Consider the following 18206-nt stretch of genomic DNA (forward strand, 5'->3'; position numbering starts at 1 on the left):
CGTCCCGACCGAGTTTCACTTGTCATTAGCCACTGCCAAACCCTAGCAATTCGGTTCTACCGATAAGGATCTCGGTCCCACCGATATGGGGTTGCAAACTCTCTGTTTCCCTTTCGTAACTTTTCGCTCCCATCGAAAGAGCGAATCGGTCCCACCGAGATTGCAATGTAAATTCAGTGTTTCCTTTTTGTAACTTTTTGGTCTCACCGAAAGAGCAAATCGGTCCCACCGAGTTTGCCTGACCAACTCTCTGGTTAGCTAATTACCAAATTCGGTCTCACCGAGTTTGTGTAATCGGTCTCACCGAGATTACGTTATGCCCAAACCCTAACCATATCGGTCCTACCGAGTTGCATGTCAGTCCCACCGAAATTCCTAACGGTCACTAGGTTTGCTATTTCGGTCCAGACCGAGTTTTCTGATTCGGTCCCACCGAGATTGGAAAACTGTGTGTAACGGTTGGATTTTGTGTGGAGGCTATATATACCCCTCCACCTCCTCTTCATTCGTGGAGAGAGCCATCAGAACACATACACAATTCCAACTCATATGTTCTGAGAGAGAACCACCTACTCATGTGTTGAGACCAAGATATTCCATTCCTACCATATGAATCTTGATCTCTAGCCTTCCCAAGTTGCTTTCCACTCAAATCTTCTTTCCACCAAAAAATCCAAATCCTATGAGAGAGAGTTGAGTGTTGGGGAGACTATCATTTGAAGCACAAGAGCAAGGAGTTCATTACCTACACACCATTTGTTACTTCTTGGAGAGTGGTGTCTCCTAGATTGGCTAGGTGTCACTTGGGAGCCTCCGACAAGATTGTGGAGTTGAACCAAGGAGTTTGTAAGGGCAAGGAGATCGCCTACTTCGTGAAGATCTACCGCTAGTGAGGCAAGTCCTGTGTGGGCGATGGCCATGGTGGGATAGACAAGGTTGCTTCTTCGTGGACCCTTTGTGGGTGGTTGCTTCTTCGTGGACCCTTTTGTGGGTGGAGCCCTGATGTGGACTCGCGCACCCTTCTGGGTTGGAGAACCGTTACCCTTTGTGGGTGGAGCCCTTTGTGGACTCGCGCAACCGTTACCCTTCGTGGGTTGAAGTCTCCATCAACGTGGATGTAGGATAGCACCAACTATCCGAACCACGGGAAAAACATCCGTGTCTCCACTTGCGTTTGATTTCTCCAAACCCTTCCCTTTACATTCTTGCAAGTTGCATGCTTTACTTTCCGCTGCCAATATACTCTTTGCATGCTTGCTTGAATTATGTGATGATTGCTTGACTTGTCCTACAATAGCTAAAATCTGCCAAGAACTAAAATTGGGAAAAGGTTAAGTTTTTATTTGGTCAAGTAGTCTAATCACCCCCCCTCTAGACATACTTTCGATCCTACAAGTGGTATCAGAGCTTTGGTCTCCATTTGCTTTGATCTCCATAGCTTTTGGTGGTCATAGCCTTGGTTTCACAACCTAGGAGAGTATGGCGTCTAGCGAGGGAAATTATCACCGTAGAGGTCCTTACTTTGATGGTACTAATTTTGCTAGTTGGAAGCATAAAATGAAAATGCATATTCTTGGACATAACCCTGCCGTTTGGGCTATTGTGTGTGTTGGTTTGCAAGGTGACTTCTTTGACGGGAAAGAACCAAACCATGAGGCTACCGCGGATGAGTTGAAGATGTTGCAATACAATGCTCAAGCTTGGGATATTCTCTTCAACGGATTATGCCCCGAAGAATTCAACAAAATCAGCCGTCTTGAGAATGCAAAGGAAATTTGGGACACTTTGATTGATATGCACGAAGGTACCGACTCTGTCAAGGAATCCAAGTTGGATGTGCTTCAAAGTCAACTTGACAAGTTCAAAATGAAGGATGGTGAAGGTGTCGCTGAAATGTACTCTAGGCTTGCTCTCATCACAAATGATATTGCCGGCTTAGGAAGTGAAGAGTTGACCGATAGATTTATCATCAAGAAGATTCTAAGAGCCTTGGATGGAAAATATGATACCGTGTGCACATTGATCCAAATGATGCCTAGTTACAAAGATCTCAAGCCAACGGAGGTGATTGGAAGAATTGTTGCTCATGAGATGTCACTTAAGGATAAAGAGGAACTTCACAACAAGTCAAGTGGTGCCTATAAAGCCTCATGTGAAGCCCCTACATCATCAAGTGAGAAACAAAACTTCAATGAAGAATTAAGCTTAATGGTGAAGAACTTCAACAAGTTCTACAAGAGTAGAAGCAAAGATAGAAGCTTCAAGTCAAGGTCCTACAATGACAAAAGATCTTCTAGTCGAGAGCGAAACTGCTACAGTTGTGGAAGACCCGGACACTATTCCAATGAGTGTACGGCTCCCTACAAGAGAAGAGAAGATTCTCCAAAAAGAAGAAGCAAAGAATCACCACCAAGAGAGAGAAGGAGTAGAGATGCTCGTTATGAACGAAGATACTCACGGAGAAGCAAGGATTCGGAAAGGAAGGAAAAATCATCAAGGAGCTACACAAGACGAAGACATCAAGCTCATGTTGGTGAATGGGTATCCGGCTCCGACTCCGACAGCCATTCCGAGAGAAGTTATCACTCCCACTCCGAAGATACTCAAGATGAAGGTGTTGCCGGTCTAGCACTTGTGTCAACCAACTCCTACGACATATTTGACTCACCAAATGAAGGAATTGGAAGATGCTTCATGGCCAAAGGTCCTAAGGTAACACACCCCGAGTATGTTGATTTCAATAGTGATGAAGATGACTTGTTAGGTGATGATTTGCTTGTTGACAACTCTAGTGATGAATACTATGATGAAACGTCAATTAATCATGCTAATCAAGATAAAACGAATGACAATGACAAGGAGAGGATTGAGGCTCTAACTAAAGAACTAAACACTCTTAAGTTAGCTCATGAAACTATCTTCGAAGATCATCGAGAACTTTTAAGAGCTCATGAGAAATTACGCTTTGAAAAGTTCTTCTTACATTGCCAAGCGTTTACTCTTAAAAGCAATCAATGATGATCTCCACAAGAAAAGTTCTTCTTACATTGCCAAGCGTTTACTCTTATCCACTTACATGCCTCAAGTCAAGTCTAGTAACAAGAATAAGAAAGATTCTTCCTCTAGCAGTAACAATGATCATGCTAAATCCAATATTGTTGCTTCTAGTAGTTCTCTTGATTCCACTAATGATTCTCTTAGCCAAGTTACACTTGAGCAAGAAAATAGCTTATTGAAGGGAATTATAGAGAAAGGAGTGTACAAAAGCCTTGCCAGGAGTAAGAAATTCGAGGAAATTGTGCGCAAGCAAGGAATGCACCGGAAGAATCAAGGTGTTGGTTTTGAACGAAAGTTCAATGCCAATGGAGTTGAGTGGGAAGAAGATCAATACCCCAAGACAAAGTTTGTTCCTCAACAAGAGAAGTATGATACTTCTTTCAAGGGGACACAGGCTCAAGATGATCTTCCACCACAAGACTACAAGCAAAAAGGCAAGGACAAGCTTCAAGAGGAAATTGATGCATTTGAAGAAGCTCCTAAGACCTTAGTCAAGTGGATTCCCATGACTACTTCAAGTTCCACTTCATCAAGTACGACTACAACTCCAAGGATTCCCATCAAGATGGTGTGGATCCAAAAGAAGAAGAACTAGAGAGTTCTTGAGGGTGACTCCGCCAACATACTTCACTCCTATCATTTTGGCAAGAACAAGTGCAATCAACTTCCACATCTTGCACTAGTTCAAGGAGTCACAAACCCTCTTGTTGGTAAGACAAGGGACAAGGTAACCTAAAAGTTTTCATGGACATCATCTTGTGTGTGCATCACTCTATGTCTATGGATATCCTTGTTTGTTCCTTGTGGGACTAACCCATGTAGGTATTGAAAGTGCAATTCACTCAAATGGATAGCTCCAAGTGATCTACATCAACATTGAGCATCCACATCTTCAACATCTACATGAAGTCATCATCGACAAAACCCGAGGTTAGTTCATCCCTCTAAGGGGGGATATCACATCTAGGGGGAGCTTTACTCTAAGACTTGAGCTAAAGCAACTCTAAAGATGTGAACACAACAATGCTTTATGTAAAAGTGGTAACCCCACTTGAGCTTAAACGATGAGTATGACCTATGATCAAGTGTTCTCACTTGACTCCTAAGTCAATATACTCATATATAGATGACCTAGTCATCGCAAATTGCTTGATAGATGCTAGAATTGGTTGTGCATGCCTTTCACATATTTCATTTGCCATCTTATTGTGTGAGCATGCTGGTTGCATATTTTACTCATTCGAGGAAGGACCAATCCACTTTGTTGTTTGAATTGTTCGGCTTTAATTTCCTTTGCCAAGTGATGGACAAGAGATGCCTAAGAACCTCCTCTAGCTATCTATGCTTTCTCGTCATCAAATCTATTCATGCTGGCATCAAAATTTGATCAAGTCAGATTCGAACACTCTGTGTGAGGGAGCGCTCGGAGTCCCCGATTCGTCATAGACTAAACTTCCAAAACCTCTTTATGGATTCTCGGGCTGGACCGATACCCCACTTTCGGTCTACGAGATCATTAAGTTGATCTAGTTCTCTTCGATCGGTGCAACCGATTTGAACATTCGGTCACACCGGAGTTTCAGTAACTGCTTGCAGTTATGAATCTCGGTGCCACCGAGTTGTTCCTCTCGGTCACACCGACAGGGTCGGGCTATATATAGTCACGGGCAAAAATTTGGAAATTTCTCCGAACCCCTTCGCCCGCGCGATAGCCTGCTCTGCCAACTTGGTCTCCGGATCGTCTCCTCGCCGCGAGCCGCCTCCAGTCGCTGGGCTCCGTCGCCGTGAACGGGAATTCTACCCCGCCGTTGCCGCCGTAGCGAGTCTCCACCGAACTAGGGTATGGACTCGATCTTTGTGCTATTCTCCAATCCGATTCTTAGCACATTGTGATCATCATGATTCTTGCCACGATTGAAACACTCCTATCCAGTCAATGCGCTCGTAGATTAGGTTTGATTCGAAAATTTTAGGGTTAGGTTTCCGCCGAAACCATCTCGGACCCACCGAGTTGAAAAACTCGGTCCCACCGATTTGGCTTATGCCATTGCACAAGTGAGACTCGGTCTGACCGAGAATTACTTATCGGTGTGACCGATTTTGGAACTCTGTGAAACCCTAGCAGTCTCGGTGCCACCGAACTGTGACTCGGTCCAACCGAGTTCACTAGTTTAGGTTCCAAAACTGCTTCGGTATCACCGAGTTTGAAAATCGGTAGATCCGAGATGATTTCAGTGGGAAACTAAAACTAAGTTTTTGGATCATTCTTTTGCAAAAATCTCTGCATTTTGTGATGCTCATCTATTCTACCTCATCTATAAACTATTCACAGGGTCAGCAGTCAGCTTGTTCAACATGTCAGATCAGAGTGACAGCCAGAATGTGTCAGAACAGCAAGTGGTGATGAGTGAGGGCACTAGTCCCTCCAGCTCTTCAGATGATGGCAGCAGAAGTACCCCAAGCAATCTGCCAAAAGCTGCCACTACGACAGAGGAAGAAGAGAACTTCAGATTCTGAAGATGAAGATTATGTGGCAGAGGAAGAGGCCACATCAAAGAGAGTTGAGCCAGCTCAAGGCACAAAGCCAGGCTTAAAGATCAAAAGGCCAGCAGGCAGGCAGCCTATGTCAAAGGCTAGAGCTTCAACTGAAAAGCCTGCACCCAAAGAGCCAGTTGCTGCTGAAGGCAAGAAGAGGAAGGAAAGGGTCAAGAAGACCGTAGCCAGAGTGCTTGGAAAGGCTTCCATCATGGAAGAGGAAGAGGAAGAAGAGGTTGCTGCACCAGCACCTAAGGCACCCAAGCTAATGGGTGATGCTATCAAATCAGGGGCTACTGCATCTAAGCCCAAGGCTGCATCAAAGGTCAAGACAGCACCAAAGAGAAATACAAGGAGCATACCTGCTGCTGTAGAAAAGAACAAGGCCCCAGTGCCTGAAGCCTGAAGAAGAAGAGGAAGAGAATGTTCTCAGAAAACTCAAGCCCAAGACCCAGACCACAATGATGCTCATCCTGTGGCTGAGGATATGAAGCTCAGGAGAGACTCCAGGGCTCAGGAAGTGGAGAGAAGCAGATCCGATATGCTTCAAAGAAAAGGACTGCTGTGATTACAGATTTCACACCAAGGAAAGCGAACAAGATTTCTATGAGGACAGTGGTTCTGGCTTGATAAGAAGAACGCACTATTGTGTGACAATGAGATGGGTGCGTCGACTGGGACCTACATGAAGGAAAATGAGGAACACTACCCTGGAGTATATGACAGCTTTAGTGCGTGTGGAGTTTGCAAGAACTTTGTTGGCAGAAGGCTCACAAGTGGAACGAGGGAGTCTAATCATTGCGTTTCCTAACTCCACAGCACACTTCTATTCCAGATGGAAGGATCACATGGATGTCTGAAGGTACAAGGTAACCAATCAACTGTTGAGGAATGGGCAAAAGTTGATCAATGCCCCAGAGGAGCAAAGCAGATGACTTGGACATTATGCCAAGAAGAAGATGGGACCACAACTCATGTCCAACATGTTACAAGGAAATTCCCAATGAAGCTCTTGATACTTTCCAAGTTTGGGGTCTGTGCATTATCTTCTGTCAGGGCTGCCAACTATAATTGGATATTGAGGCACACTCTTTGCCCAAGTCAGGTGATCACAAGATGATCAGAGGCCATGCAAAATCAATTTGCTTCATGTATTTGATGTGCCACAGAAGTTCAAGTGATGAGCCTCATAGTAGAGCATCAAGAGGACTGCAGCAGACCAGAAGAGGAGCTGTGGATGCCCCACAAATTCAGGAGCTCATTAACTCCAAGATGGGCACGGGCATATACTTGTTGGACAAGGAACACTTGCCCATCCGTCCAGATTTTGAGGACAATCAAGTTGTATGACTGAGAATGAAGCCATCATCTGCCCAAGCACAAGCAAAGAAGGAGAAGGCAAGGAAGGAGAAAGCTGCCAAGATGCCAACTCAAGAGGAGGCATCTGATATTTCTTGAAGACCAAACAAGAGCAGCTTGGTTACCTGATTGCATCCACCCTGCGGATTGAGAAAGGACTAGCCACCCTAACTCAGAACCAGGCAAGCTAGAGAGAATCATGGAACAAAAGTTCTATGACTTGGATGTCAAGGTGACAGAGATTCAGACTGCAGTGGAGCAGCTCCAGGATGACATGCAGGAGAGGAGAGGCAGGACTACCACTGATGCCTTTGCCAGAGTGCCACGAGGTCCGAGGTCGTCTGCCGTGCCAGTTGCTGACCAGAGCCACCACTTCTGCACCAGCTACAGCCTCAGTTCCACCAGCTCCAGCATCTACTTCAGCTCCAACTCCAGCGTCTACTTCAGCGTCTACGAAGCCTTCGTCCTTGGAGTGATCCGGACTCCACCACCACCTGAAGATCAAGCCTGAGCGTCGATCTAGCACTATGCATTTTCTAGGAACTTTTTGGTAACTTGTTGCCAAAGGGGGAGAAAAATGTATAGATCATAGGCTTCGAGAGAGAGAGTGTTGCTTTTCTCTCTTGCTTTATTTGGTGGTTTTTCGAACTTGTTTGCTTTTGAGTGCTTGAGATACTACGTCATTTTCTGTGAGACATTGATGATCATGTGTTTGATCATAAGCTACACTTAATGCTTGCTTAATGCTATTATCTTATCTATCTTATGTGATCATTCACTTTCTTGGTGATGAGTGCATGTATTTCATTCTTATCATTTTAAGCGCTCCACCAAGATGTATGTGACATGGAAGAGTAACCCATGACTCTAACTCTTGTGCATTTGCAGTCCAAAGCAAATTTTAAATATGCACAAATTTAGGGGGAGCTCTTACTTATCACATACTTCTCAAAGCGACGATATATTTCATGCTTATTATCATTTGTCGAAGCTTTGATCTATATGTTGTCATCAATTACCAAAAAGGGGGAGATTGAAAGTGCAACTATCCCTAGGTGGTTTTGGTAATTCATAACAACATATAGCTCATTGAGCTAATGCTATTCCAAGATGATTATTTCAGGAAAGCTCAATGATTGGCATGGCATGGATGTGAAAGTGGAACCCTCAAAATGCTAAGGACAAAGGATTGGCTCAAGCTCAAAAGCTCAAGACTCTTCATTTTATATTTTAGTGATCCAAGATCACATTGAGTCTTTAGGAAAAGCCAATACTATCAAGGAGGGATGAGGTGTTGCTTAATGAGCCTCTTGCTTCATGTGCTTAGTGATATGCTCCAAAACCCTCAACTACTTTCCCATATCCACATATGACCTAAACCCTAAGCCAAACTCGGTCCTACCGATTTTCCTATCCGGCGCCACCGAGTTTCACTTGTCATAAGCCACTGCCAAACCCTAGCAATTCGGTTCTACCGATAGGGATCTCGGTCTCACCGAGATGGGATTGCAAACTCTCTGTTTCCCTTTCGTAACTTTTCGGTCTCACCGAAAGAGCGAATCGGTCCCACCGAGATTGCAATGTAAATTCAGTGTTTCCTTTTTGTAACTTTTCGGTCTCACCGAAAGAGCAAATCGGTCCCACCGAGTTTGCCTGACCAACTCTCTGGTTAGCTAATTACCAAATTCGGTCTCACCGAGTTTGTGTAATCGGTCTCACCGAGATTACGTTATGCCCAAACCCTAACCATATCGGTCCTACCGAGTTGCATGTCAGTCCCACCGAAAATCTCTAACGGTCACTAGGTTTACATTTTCGGTCCGACCGAGTTTGTTGATTCGGTCCCACCGAGATTGGAAAACTGTGTGTAATGGTTGGATTTTGTGTGGAGGCTATATATACCCCTCCACCTCCTCTTCATTCGTGAGAGAGCCATCAGAACACATACACCATTCCAACTCATATGTTCTGAGAGAGAACCACCTACTCATGTGTTGAGACCAAGATATTCCATTCCTACCATATGAATCTTGATCTCTAGCCTTTCCACGTTTCTTTCCACTCAAATCTTCTTTCACAAAATCCAAATCCTATGAGAGAGAGTTGAGTGTTGGGGAGACTATCATTTGAAGCACAAGAGCAAGGAGTTCATCATCAACACACCATTTGTTACTTCTTGGAGAATGGTGTCTCCTAGATTGGCTAGGTGTCACTTGGGAGCCTCCGACAAGATTGTGGAGTTGAACCAAGGAGTTTGTAAGGGCAAGGAGATCGCCTACTTCGTGAAGATCTACCGCTAGTGAGGCAAGTCCTGTGTGGGCGATGGCCATGGTGGGATAGACAAGGTTGCTTCTTCGTGGACCCTTTGTGGGTGGTTGCTTCTTCGTGGACCCTTCGTGGGTGGAGCCCTATGTGGACTCGCGCAACAGTTGCCCTTTGTGGGTGGAGCCCTGTGTGGACTCGCGCAACTGTTACCCTTTGTGTGTTGAAGTCTCCATCAACGTGGATGTAGGATAGCACCACCTATCCGAACCACGGGAAAAACATCCGTGTCTCCAATTGCGTTTGAATTCTCCAAACCCTTCTCCTTACATTCTTGCAAGTTGCATGCTTTACTTTCCGCTGCCAATATACTCTTTGCATGCTTGCTTGAATTGTGTGATGATTGCTTGACTTGTCCTATAATAGCTAAAATCTGCCAAGAACTAAAATTGGGAAAAGGTTAAGTTTTTATTTGGTCAAGTAGTCTAATCACCCCCCTCTAGACATTCTTTCGATCCTACAAAACTCCATTGGATACATGCAAGACATGAGCTTATGACTAATCCATGATATATCTCTTATGATAACTATCTTATGTCTTGGACATATTTGCACCTTGCATGTTGTCTAACCCATGTAGGTGCTTGGTTGAATCTAATTCCATGAGATTGCGACTCACTCACATCTTGAGCAATCTCTACATCACCAAGACTCTACACAATGGTGGTTGAAGACAAGGAAGCACAAAACCATTCAAACATATCCTTTGACAAATTCTATGTTGAGCTTCATGATTGTCATTTTGGATACACAAGTGCTCTTCCTTGCAAGAACTAACCCATGTAGGTAGATGAACTCAAACTCCAAGTGGTGCTCCCAACTCTTGATGAGCTACATCAACCTTGAGCACCCACACAAGTTCAACTACATGAGCAAGAACCACACCACCACCCAAGGTATGTTATTCCATCTTAGAGAAGCTTTACTCCAAGACATGAGTCAAAGCAACTCAACAAGATGTGAATACATCAAGATGCTTAAACGAAAAATGGTAACCCCATTTTGAGCTTAAACGATGAGTATGACCTATGATCAAGTGTTCTCACTTGACTCCTAAGTCAATATACTCTAACATAGGTGACTATGTCACCGCCCAACTCTAGATGAAGTTCTCTTGTGTTCTTTTCTGTGTTATTGCATTTGTCTCATGCATGTTTATTTTCTTTCTCTTTTTCAAAAAAAAAACTTCATCTAGATCTTTCAGTTTCTTCTCTTTTCTCTTTGTTTTTGTTCTGCATTTTCTGCATTTAATTCCTTGCAAATCCTTCAGGTAATTCATTGCAAATCTTTGTGAGATCCTACATGTCTAGTGAGCTGAGGTGACAAGTGTTTTTCTCTGTGTGAACTCGGTTTCACCGACTTGTAATTTTCGGTCCAACCGAATCTTTTCGGTGCCACCGAAACATACCACTCGGTGCCACCGACTTCGCAACAGGAAAAACAGTTTGCCACTTGTTCTATATTTCTTCTGATCCAGCTCTACTCAATGAATCTTGTCCTCTTCAAGCATCACAGTTTTATCCATTGCTTTGTGCTGAGTCTCAAGGACCAAACCTATACGACGGATTCCAGAAAGCCCTTCTTGGAAATTGATGTCAAAGGGGGAGAGAGAGATCACATCAAAGCTTGTGAGAGAGAGATCAATCAAGGGAAGAAAAAGTCTCAAGGATCCCAGAGAAAGTATTAAGGGGGAGAGAGAGATCACATCAAAGCTTGTAGGAGAGAGAGATCACATCAAGGGAGAGAAAAAGTCTCAAGGATCCCAGAGAAAGTATTAAGGGGGAGAGAGAGATGTCCAGGGGGAGAGAATACTCAAGGATCCCAGATGCTTGATGTTCAAGAGGAGAAATGTCACATGTCTTTTTAGGGGGAAAGACGAGCAAGACACCTAAGGGAAAGAAATCAGTCAAATTCATTGCATATCTTTATTCTTGGGGACATGTTGAATCCAATGTGGTACCTTGTACTCACTCTCTACATGTCATCCTAGTCTTGGTATTCTTGTGGTTTCTTTTGTTTGCTCTGGCTAGTGGATGTACCTGTGTTATCTAACTTTGTTTGTGCAGGTTCATTCCATCCTAAGCCAACTCAAGACCACAAGGTAAGTATATGCATCAAAATCATGAGTATGAGGAGTTCTTGCTTATGTACATACTGTTTGCAAGAAGGACTCATGAGCATGAAGGTATTTTCCTTGATAATCTTTTGCTCTGATGCATATGGCCAAGATACATGTAACACATTGCCTACTCTGTCATGGTTATGCTCTCACATGCCTCTATATTTCATATTTACATGAGTGCATACATGTAGGGGGAGCCTATGCTTGTTACATGTCCTTCCAAAGCTTTACTTGCTGTTCTTTATATCTTTATCTAAAGCTTTGATGTATGTTGCCATCAATTACCAAAAAGGGGGAGATTGAAAGCACAAGTGCTCCCTAGGTGGTTTTGATAATTGATGACAACATATCTCTTGTTGGACTAACATTTCTATCTAGCATGTTTCAGATAAGTTCAACAATGGAGTGGCATGGACTAAAGGTTGTGGGAACTCCTTCAAGATGCTAAGGACAAAGGATTGGCTAAAGCTTCAAGCTCAAGACTCCTCATTTTACATTTTAGTGATCCAAGATCACATTGAGTCTTTAGGAAAAGCCAATACTATCAAGGAGGGATGAGGTGTTGCTTAATGAGCCTCTTGCTTCATGTGCTTAGTGATATGCTCCAAAACCCTCAACTACTTTCCCATATCCACAATATGACCTAAACCCTAAGCCAAACTCGGTCCTACCGATTCTTTCTATCCGGCGCCACCGAGTTTCACTTGTCATAAGCCACTGCCAAACCCTAGCAATTCGGTTCTACCGATAGGGATCTCGGTCTCACCGAGATGGGATTGCAAACTCTCTGTTTCCCTTTCGTAACTTTTCGGTCTCACCGAAAGAGCGAATCGGTCCCACCGAGATTGCAATGTAAATTCAGTGTTTCCCCTTTTTGTAACTTTTCGGTCTCACCGAGTTCCACTCGGTCTCACCGAAAGAGCAAATCGGTCCCACCGAGTTTACCTGACCAACTCTCTGGTTAGCTAATTACCAAATTCGGTCTCACCGAGTTTGTGTAATCGGTCTCACCGAGATTACGTTATGCCCAAACCCTAACCATATCGGTCCTACCGAGTTGCATGTCAGTCCCACCGAAAATCTCTAACGGTCACTAGGTTTACCTTTTCGGTCCGACCGAGTTTGTTGATTCGGTCCCACCGAGATTGGAAAACTGTGTGTAACGGTTGGATTTTGTGTGGAGGCTATATATACCCCTCCACCTCCTCTTCATTCATGGAGAGAGCCATCAGAACACATACACAATTCCAACTCATATGTTCTGAGAGAGAACCACCTACTCATGTGTTGAGACCAAGATATTCCATTCCTACCATATGAATCTTGATCTCTAGCCTTCCCCAAGTTGCTTTCCACTCAAATCTTCTTTCCACAAAATCCAAATCCTATGAGAGAGAGTTGAGTGTTGGGGAGACTATCATTTGAAGCACAAGAGCAAGGAGTTCATCATCAACACACCATTTGTTACTTCTTGGAGAGTGGTGTCTCCTAGATTGGCTAGGTGTCACTTGGGAGCCTCCGACAAGATTGTGGAGTTGAACCAAGGAGTTTGTAAGGGCAAGGAGATCGCCTACTTCATGAAGATCTACCGCTAGTGAGGCAAGTCCTTCGTGGGCGATGGCCATGGTGGGATAGACAAGGTTGCTTCTTCGTGGACCCTTTGTGGGTGGTTGCTTCTTCGTGGACCCTTCGTGGGTGGAGCCCTCCGTGGACTCGCGCAACCGTTACCCTTTGTGGGTGGAGCCCTCCGTGGACTCGCGCAACCGTTACCCTTCGTGGGTTGAAGTCTCCATCAACGTGGATGTAGGATAGCACCACCTATCCGAACCACGGGAAAAACATCCGTGTCTCCAATTGCGTTTGAATTCTCCAAACCCTTCCCCTTACATTCTTGCAAGTTGCATGCTTTACATTCCGCTGCTCATATACTCTTTGCATGCTTGCTTGATATGTATTGTGTATGTTGAAATTGTGCCTAAAACTCCACTCAAACCAAAAAGGCCTAAAAATTGCAACTTTAGCACTAAGTGTCTAATCACCCCCCCTCTAGACACATCTACTTCTAGATCCTACACAAGGCCAGAGGGTGAGGGCTGGAGAGCCAGTAGGAGCCCCGAGTCGCGATGCTCAGGCACCCCCCTTACGTGCAAGCGGTTCACGCGGATGAGAGTGAAGGAGACACCGCAAGGGCCTCGCCTGACGCAGCTCCTTTAGGAGATCCTGTAGACCCATCATAGAAAGAACGAGGGGTTGCCATGACAATTGACAGTCAGCCGTTGGTTGCTTCCGAGGGGCGATGAGGCACTGAAGGCTTGACGAGGTGGCGCCATGCGGGGCTGCCGCGGCCAGAGCTCAGCCATTCAGGTTTGTCGGCATTGCAGGGACGGACCCATGCGCAAGCGTCGTGCCGTTTGGGAGCAGCTCCGTCAGTTGGCGTCAGTTGAGCGGGCAACTAGGTCAAACACATTAGCCGCGAAGGAGTGGATTCATTCAAATAGATGCTGGGAAGGCGGACATCACTGGGTCAGGCCCGAGCGACTTGGGGATGATGCAGCCCGTGGGGCGCCCCCAACAAAGTAAGCTAACAACATGAAATAAAAGGGATACATGCCGCAGGGACGGACCCACGCGGCCTGGGAATAATGCAGCCCTGGGGCGCTCCCAGCTGGAAATGAAACTTGAAAGATGTCACCTGATGATGTTGAGGACGAAGGAGTGTTGGTGTAGCAGACTCGGTGGGCTGCGGAAGCCGATCCTCACGAGCCCCCAGGCCCAGGGGCCTCGGGAGGCTCCGGAGGCGCTGGTGGCTCCTCGCGGACCATCTCCATCTCCGCCAGGGCTGTGGAACGCCTGACCTCTTGAGCCTCCATGATGCCCCTCATGAGGCGCTGGTACGTGGCAGCCGCGTTCGGCAAGCCGTAAGGCATGCGAACGTAGCTGTGGGGTGACCTTCGCTGCGCCCCACTCGTGAGGGCCAGAGGCGCTCCAGAGAAGCGACTCGATTGAGCCCTGGTATGTCAATGCAGACGTGCAGCCCACCATCCTTGCCTGGATGGGGAGCCACAGCTGGTAGGCGGCGGCCGCCTTTCATGACTCTTGACTCCTGTAGCTCCTGAATGGCCTTGCTGACGAACTCCTGAGGGTCTGGCTCTCCTTGCCTTACTCCTTCTTGAGGGAAACATGCTTCGAGAGAATTGCCTCCATGTGGTGCCCAAGCGCCTCCCTCGTGACCTTAGCCAGGTCGGTGGCCCTCCAGGGGAGAGCCCCCGAGCCCTGCCTGAGGAGGGCGCCGGGCGCGCTTTCCTATGCGATGGAAGGAGGTTCCCCCTGGGCAGGCGCGGGCCCTGAGGGGCCTGCCTCCTGAGGGGCCGGGCCGGACGATGTCTTCTTCTTCTTGGGGGTGGTCTCGGGAAGCCTCCTGCTTCCGCGATCCGGGTCTTCCAGTGATGCGGCCTGAAAGGCTCGTTCCAGGGAACACACCGCGTCCTTCTCTTCACAGGGCACCGTGATGACTCCGCCACTTCCTGGCATCTTGGACGTTGTAGCCGTGGTGAGTTACGGCCATGAACTTGGCCAGCGCTGGGTACCCAAGGATGGCGTTGTACGGCAGGCGAATGTGAGCGACGTCGAAGTCGATGAGCTCGGTGCGGTAGTTGTCGCGTGCCCCGAAGGTGACAGGGAGGCGGACCTGCCCAATCGGGACCGTGGAGCCGTCGGTGACTCCGGAGAAAGGCTTGGTTGGCTGAAGCTGGTTGTAGGGCACTTGGAGATTGTTGAATGTTTCCACGGACAGGACGTTGAGCCCTGCCCCGCCATTGATGAGGGTCCTGGTGCCCACCACATTGCTGATGATTGGGGAACAAAGCATCGGGAGGACTCTGGCTGTAGGTGCACACTTGAGCTGATCTGCTGAGCTGAACGTGATGGCGCCACGCCGACCACCTGAGAGGGCGCGTGGCTTCCAGCTTGGGGAGGACTGCATTCACTTCCCGGGCAAAATGCTCGAAGATGAGCTGAGAGGCTGGGGCTTGAGCCCCTCCCAGGATGCAGGTGATCGCGCGCGGCTCCTGGAAGCCCCCAGCCCCCTCGTCCTGATGGCGGTCCTCGTTTCTTCTTGGCTGCGGCGGCAGCGGAGGGAGGCCTGCATTGCCTTGCGGGCGATCCTTGCGAGGCTGATCCCTCCAGTCTCCCTCGCGAGGCGGGTCTTGCCAGCGTTCCTCGCGAGGTTGATCGCGCCACCCTTGGCGCGGGCAGCAGTCTTCCTAGCGTCCTGCATTCCTTCCTCCTCCTCGACCGTAGCCCCGGTCACCGTGGTCGGGGCGACGGCCGATCCTTCCTTCTCGCACGGCTCGGAGCTCTTGACATTCGTTGGTGTTGTGGGTGTGGAGGTCGTGGTACACACAGTACCGACTGCCCTTGGAAGGTTCGGGCTGATCTCTGCCCTGCTTGGTGTCTGGTTCTGCGGCGAGCACGATAGCCCCCTTGCACTTCACATCCTTGGCCTTGGCTTCTTCTCTTCTGGGTCTGCGGCAGGCAGCTCGAGGAGGGAGAGACGCCCTTCCTCAGCCCTGGCGCACTTGGTTGCCAAGTTGAACAACTCCAAGGAAGTGCACAGGTCTTCATGCATCGCCAGCTCCTCCTTCATCTTGACATCGCGCACGCCGTCGGAGAAGGCTGAGATGATGGCCTCCTCGGTCACCTTGGGAATCTTGAGGCGTGCGTTGTTGAAGCGCTGGATGTACTTCTGCAGGGTCTCTCCGGGTTGTTGCTTGATGCGGCGCATGTCGCTCACGGCGGGTGGCCGGTCGCGAGTACCTTGGAAGTTGGCGATGAAGCGGGTGCGCATCTCGTCCCAGGAGGAGATCGTGCCTGAGCCAGGTTCAGGAGCCAGGTGCGGGCCCCGTCCTTGAGCGCCATGGGAAACCAGTTCGCCATGACCTTCTCGTCTCCGTTGGCAGCTTCGATGCCCAGCTCATAGAGCTGGAGGAACTCCGCAGGGTCGGCCGTGCCGTCGTAACGAGGAGGCAGGTCTGGCTTGAACTTGCCGGGCCACGCGACGCTGCGTAGCTCGGTGGTGAAGGCGCGGCAGCCTGCTGTGGCCACGGGAGGCCTTGGGTGACGGAGAGCTTGGTCTTGCATGTCCCCACGCGCTGCAGCTGGGAGCAGCGCGGGGTCTTGACGTGCGGGAGCAGGAGCATGGTCGCGACGTGCTGGAGCAGGGAGCGCCCGGGCAGCTTCTTGCGGGCGAGGGACTTCTTGGCAGCTCTGCTCTTGCCGCGCTGGCACCTGACGGAGCGGGTTCCGCCCAGGGGCCACACGCCTTGGAGCCATGGCGCCGAGGGAGCTTCGTCGCCCGCGCGGGGCAGGGTGCGGTGCAGCGGAACGGACGGCGCAGGAGAGCCCCCTGCGGCGCGGACGAGCTCGGCGACGCGGTCGAGCCATTCTTCGTAGACGTCGTCGACGGACGGTAGCGCAGGAGCTCGTTTGCCGCGATGAGCGCAGCTCGAGCCTCCATGGGTGCGCGGAGCGCGCGGGACGAAGAACCAGCTGGGGTGAGCGAGGGAGTAGCGGTGCGGCCGTCTTGCCGCACGGACGGATGCTGAGACGACGCTTGCTGCTCGTCCCCCGCCGGGCCGGTGGCGGCGTTGACGGCAGGTGACGGGGAACGGCGAGGACGCCCGCCGACAGGAGCCGTCTGGGCGACGTGGGAAGCGAGAGCGGCCCGGCACTCGGCGCGGGCCCGACGAGCGTCAGACATGGACGCGATGGTCGGAGGAGAACGGGGTGGTGGAAGACGAATTCCGGCGCACCCCTACCTGGCGCGCCAAATGTCGGATTTCGGGTTCCGGCAGACCCTTGAGGTTCGAACACTGGGGTGCGCGCGGAGATTTCGCCTCCTACCTACCTGCACCCCTCCGCCACGCTAAGATCTAAGCTATGGAAAGAACAACAAGAGACACAGGGTTTATACTGGTTCGGGCCACCGTTGTGGTGTAATACCCTACTCCAGTGTGTGGTGTGGTGGATTGCCTCTTGGGCTGATGATGATGAGCAATACAAGGAAGAACAGCCTCGCGAGGGTCTGTTCTTGGCTGGGGCGATGAACTGCTGGGAGGAGTTCAATCACCCTTTCTCTCTCTCTGTGATGCTACACGATCTGATCCCAGCTTGTTTCTGGGTTGGCCGATTCTCGATCTCTCTACCCTGTGGTGGCTAGTCCTATTTATAGGCAAAGGCCCTGGGCCTCTTCCCAAATATTGAGCGGGAAGGGCGCCAACAATTGGCCATTTTGAAGGGGAACATCTGGTACACTTATCCTGACTAAAGTTGGTCCTCGCCTGCCAAAGGCTCTGGTGGTGACGCTGGCTTGGGCTCCACAATGACTTCCTTCCCTGCCGTTGGACTGGTCTTGGTCTCGTTGCACCAAAACGGGTGCCTTTGCTACCTCAACGGGGATATTTCGAATAACACTATGTTACCTCAACGGGGATATGCACATCCCCAATAATAAGAATATCATATTTCTTCTTGACAGTAGGAAGAGGAAATTCAAAACCTCCAAATATAATCGATGGAATTTTTCCAATAGAGTTGATACTATGAACTTGAGGTTGTTTCCTCGGGAAGTGTACCGTGTGCTCATTACCATTAACATGAAAAGTGACATTGCCTTTAGTGCAATCAATAACAGCCCCTGCAGTATTCAAAAAGGGTCTTCCAAGAATAATAGACATACTATCGTCCTCGAGAATATCAAGAATAACAAAGTCCGTTAAAATAGTAACATTTGCAACTACAACAGGCACATCCT

Source organism: Triticum urartu, chromosome 4 (genome assembly GCF_003073215.2).
Source record: "Triticum urartu cultivar G1812 chromosome 4, Tu2.1, whole genome shotgun sequence".
Taxonomy (NCBI): Eukaryota; Viridiplantae; Streptophyta; class Magnoliopsida; order Poales; family Poaceae; genus Triticum; species Triticum urartu.